We start from the raw sequence: 5,555 nt of genomic DNA, 5'->3' as shown, positions 1-5,555 counted from the left end.
TAATGAAGCAGAGCACGGCAGGCTGAATGGAAGAGGAAGGGACGGACTAATAAGACTCAACTAGCTCCTTCCCTGGGGAACAGGCATGACGAAAAGTATACTAAAACACCTTCTTGGTGTTGGTGTAATGGCTATTTCGCTGGACTCCCATGGAGTCGACCGCAGTTCGAGTCCTGGACCCAGTGGCTTAAAACTCACCCGGGGCGCATGTGCATGCGTGCCCAAGATCCTGAGAGGAGAATGGAGGAGAAGGGATTGCAGTGTGGCCATCCCCCCTGGGGAGCGGGGTGATTTCTTGCTTGCTGTCTCTCTGTCTCTCTCTGTCTGGCGAGCATACACACCCTATAGCGAAAACCTCTGCAAAAAAACCAAAAGAATGGACTGTGGATACTAACCTAGATAAGGAAAGAAATAATAATGATAATAATAATAATAAAGAACAGATGGATTGATTTAAAGAAAAAACAAGATCTGCCTTTCTCTAGTGGAATTGTTGTGAAGAGTAAATGAGATAATGTCATATGAAAATGGATCGATAATAGCAAGGTATTGCTCTATCATGTTGAAGCTTTATATTTATTAAGAAGCCTGTGGGAAAGAAGGAAATATAAGGAAAGAATAGGTAGAGAAGTAGAAATCATTGAATAGTAAAAGAGAGGAATAGAATTTTTGCATCTGAGAAACCAAATATATTATGTCAGGCGAGAGTATGACACCAGATGACAGTGAAATCATTTCAAGGTTCTCAGCCTGCCTTGGCCCCAACTAGTTATCCACCTGTGGGATTAGGAATGGTGTGTCCTTCACCAGGAAACTCAGAGCTCACCAAAACTGAAAACATGTACTTTGGACTGAGTTTCTAGGAACTAAATGGTGTCCCAAAATGTCTGAAGGAGAGGTATATTAAATATTATTATGTACTGGGTCATTGGAAGCATCATGACATATTTTTCTGTTTTTTCTATAACAGAAATGCATCATGACTTTTCTGACGACCCAATGTTATATTATATAACATATAACACAAACAATTATAAACATGACACTTCTTCTGGGGAACAGAAACATTTATAGAAAAGTTGATATTTTTACTAAATTTCTAACAAATGGAAATACTTTATTTTTCAATTTTCTTTAATAATAGCAGTGGGGCTGACAGATGATGTGGTAGTTTAGGCACCGGCCTGTCATATGACCAACCACAGTTCAAGTCCTAGACCTGGCAACTTGATTTCTCACTTTCCCCTTTCTTTCTGTTATTTTCTCTGGTCAAATTTAAAAATAATATAACAGATAAAATTAAATAAATAGTAATTTTTTAAAAAGTCAAAATTTAAATAATGTTTGTCTGTCTTCTTAGATAATTGTATGTTCAGCTCATCTGCACATCTTCAACTGAATCTTTTTTTGGGAGATGAGCAGAGTGAATTTCCTGCATATTCTGGTTATTAGTCCCTTATTGAAGACATAGTTTGCAGATATATTCTCCCATTCTAAGGGTTGTTAATTCACTCTAATTATTGTTGCTTTTAAAGTGCAAAAACTTTTAACCTGATATAATCCTACTTGTCTGTATTTGGGATTATTGCCTGTGCTTTGAGGTCTTTTTAAAGAAGTTTTTGCCTACTCCAGTTTCTCCAAAAGTTTCCCTGGTGTTTTCCATGGGTAATTTTAAAGTTTGAGGTCTTTGGTCTATATCTTTGATTCATTTGGGGTTCATTTTTATTAGTGGTGAGAGATAGGGACCCAGTTTCATCTTTCTGCAGGTGGATAGGCAGATTTTCCAGCACCATTTGCTAAAGAGACTTTCTTTACCCCACTGCATTGTCTGGTGCCTTTTGTCAAAAATCGATTGGCTGTATGTTTTGAGGTCTATTTCCTGACTCTTTATTATGTTTCACTGGTCTACATGTCTGTTTTTGTGCCAATACCAAGCTGTTTTGATTATTACAGCTTTGTAATACATTATGGAGTCAGGGAGTGAGCTGCCTCCTACTCCATTCTTCTTGCACAGTATTGCTTTGGCAATACATGATTTATTTTATGATTACAGACAAATTCTATGATTGTTTTTCCAAATATGTGAAGTATGTTCCTGGTAATTTGATTGGGATTGCATTAAATGTGTAGATTACTTCGGGTAGAATTGACATTTTGATTATATTAATTCTTCCAATCCAGAAAGATGGAATGTCTTTCCGCTTTTTGTGTCATTTTGAAATTCTTTTTTACTTTTCCTTAGTTTTCTTTGTAAGGGTCTTTGACCTCTTTGGTTAGGTATAATATGGTGCCCTATATTTTTTGAGTTATTATAACTGGGATTGCTTGCTTCAGTTCATCCTCAGTCTGCTTGATTTTAGTGTATCAAAATGTTATAACATTTATGCATTGATTTTGTTTCCTGCCATATTGCTGTATTCATTTATCACTTCCCGGAAGGTTTTTTCAGGTTATTTTGGATTTTCTTTCCTTTTTTATTTTTTTTTTTTTTTTGTGGCGGTTTTTGCTATAGGGCGCTTGAGCTACCCAGACAGACAGAGAGAGACAGAGAGACAGAAAGAGAGAAATCACCCCCCAGGGGGGGATGGCCACGCCGCAATCCCTTCTCCTCCATTCTCCTCTCCGGATCTTGGGCATGCACGCACACGCGCCTGGCGTGAGTTTAAGCCACTGGGTCCAGGACTCGAACTATGGTCGACTAGTGGGAGTCCAGCGACATACCCATTATGCTAACTTGTCCCAAGCCCGCGGGACAAATTGGGCAGGGAAACTCGAGCGAGGGGGCGGAGGTCTGGAACCGGCGCAGCGTCTCAGCACGGGAGCGAAAGAAGTATCACAGCTCACACAGTGTCACAGCTCTTGATGGTGTAAAGGTTTCGCTCATTTATTGAGGGGTAGAGCGCTTTCTTATATACACAAGGCAGAGGGAGGTAGGCGGGGTTTACAGCGGACCTAATTGAGGACCTGTCAGTTCTGTCTGAACCAGGGGGTCTTTCCCTATGTGAATGCCCTTTATTTTATTCTCTTGTCTGATTGCATTGGCAAATACTTCTAGTACTACATTAAAGAGGAGTTGAGAAAGTGGGCAGTCTTGTCTTGTTCCAGTTTTTAGTGGGAAATCATTTAACTTTTCCCCATTCAGTATAATGTTAACTATTGGTTTGTCATAGATGATTTTTATTGTGTTGAGAAATGTCCTTTCAATTCCAATTTTGCCAAGACGCTTATCATGAAGGGATGTTGTATTTTATCAAATGCTTTTTCTGCATCAGTTGATATGATCATTTGGTTTCTATTTTTCTATTAATATGATGTATGACATTTATGATTTTCCATATGTTGAACTACCCTTACACCCCAGGAATAAAACCTACTTGGTTGTGCTGTGTAATATTTTTTATGTGTTGTTGGATATGATTTGCTTTTATCTTGTTGAGAATTATTGTGTCTATATTCATCAGTGATTTTGATCTTTAGTTTTCGTTTTTTGTTATGTCATTGTCTGTTTTGGGGACAAGGGTAATGGAGGCTTCATAAAATGAATTTGGGAGGGTTTATTCCATTTGAATCTTTAAAAAATAGTTTGAGTAGAGGGATCAGCAGATAGCATAATGGTTACATTGCTGGATTCTCACAGAGTGGAACATGGTTCAAGGCCCAGACCTGGTGACGTAAACCTCACACCAGGTGCATATGCATGCATGGCCAAAATTCCAAGAGGAGAAGGGATTGTGAGGGGTGATTTCTTCCTTTCCATCTCTCTGCCTCTCTCTGTCTCTTTACGAGCATGCACATGCCTCTATAGCAAAAACCTCTCTTACAAAAAAGTAGTTTGTGTATCATGTAGGTTAGCTGTTCTTTAAAAGTTTCATAGAACTCAGTGGTGAAGCCATTAGGACCTGGGCTTTTCTTTGTTGGGAGGTTGTTTATTGCTGATTCAGTCTCAGTACTTGATAGGAGGTTATTCAGGCTTTCTATGTCTTCCTGATTCAGTCATGGTAGATTACCTGTGTGCATAAATTTGTCCAGCTCACCCAGATTTTCATGTTCATTGGCACATAGTTTTACTCATAGTATTCTCTAGTGATCTTTTATATTTCTGTTATATCTGTTTTAATACTATCCATTTCATTGTGAATTTGATTTATTTGGTTCTTTTCTCTCCTTAATTAGTCTAACTAACAGTGTGGCAATTTTGCTTATCTTTTCAAAGAATCAGATTTTGGTTTCTTTTATCTTCTGTATTGTTCATTTATTCTTTCTTTCATTTATTTCTGTTCAAATCTTTGATGTTTCTTTTCTCCTGGCTTTTTTTTTTTTTTTGAAGTTTTGTTTGTTTGTTTGTCTTTTGTTTTTGTCATTTTTCCAGTTGTGTATTTCCAAAGGTGTTTTGATAGCTTGTCTATTTGCCACCTTTCCATTTTTCACTTATGTATACTAATTGGTGTAAACTTCCCTCCTATGACTGCTTTTGGTGTGTCCCATAAGTTAGGGAAATGATGTACTCATTTTGGTTTCAATGACTCTTTTGATTTTAGCCTTAATTTCTTTAGTGGTTGTGAAATCATTCACGTGTAGGTGGTTCAGTTTCTATATATTTATGTGTTTTCAAGGTTTTTTCCTGAAGTTAATTTTCAGTTTAATTTCATCATGGTTGGAGAAAATGCTGGGTATAGTGTCTATGCCTTTGAATTTTAAAGGCTTGTTTTGTGCCCTATCATGTGGTTACTCTTCAAAAAGGTTCCATTTTGGATTGTGAAAAATGTATATTTTGAGGTTTTGGGGTAGACGATTCTATAGATATCTGTCAAATCCATTAGATTTGTGATACTGTTTAGATCCTCTGTCTCTTTACTTATTTTTGTCTAGATGCTCTGTCCAAGGGATAGAGTGTTCTGTTGCAATCCCCTATAATTGGTGTACTGCAGTCTCTTTCTCCTTGTAGCCCTAACAGTTTTTCCTTCATTTCTTTGGGTATGCCTGAGTTGGGTGCATAGATATTTGTAAGTCTTATATCTTAATGAACTTTCTCTTTTACTATTATATAATGCCCTTCTTTGTCTCTTCTTAGAGCTTTTGTCTTAAACCCCTTTTGTCTGAAATCAGTATTGTGACTCCAGTGTTTTGTTTTGGTTTTCATTTGCATGGAGTACCTTTTTCCTGGCCTTCAGTTTTAGTCTATGCATGTCTTTATCCATGAGGTGTGTTCCTTGTGAGCGGTAGACAGAGGATTTCTGGGTTTTTTTTTTTTTTAATCCATTCAGCCACTTTGTTTCCCTTGATTAGAGAATTTAATCTGTTAACATTCAACATTAATATACACAATTGCAGACCTGTCTCTCATTTTGTTAGCCATTTTCTTGGTTGTTCTTATTCTCTTATCTCTGTATCATTCTCTCTCTCTTTTTTTAGAGAGATATTTTTGCTATAGGTTATGTGTGCTCACCAGAGAGACAGAGAGAAACAGAGAGACAGAAAGTGAGAAATAACCCCCCCCCCAAAGGGAGATGACTACACCATAATCCCTTCTCCATTCTCTTGGGATTTGGGGCATG

Source organism: Tupaia chinensis, unplaced genomic scaffold (assembly GCF_000334495.1).
Source record: "Tupaia chinensis unplaced genomic scaffold, TupChi_1.0 Scaffold143204_1, whole genome shotgun sequence".
Taxonomy (NCBI): domain Eukaryota; kingdom Metazoa; phylum Chordata; class Mammalia; order Scandentia; family Tupaiidae; genus Tupaia; species Tupaia belangeri.
This window is presented reverse-complemented; position numbering follows the sequence as displayed.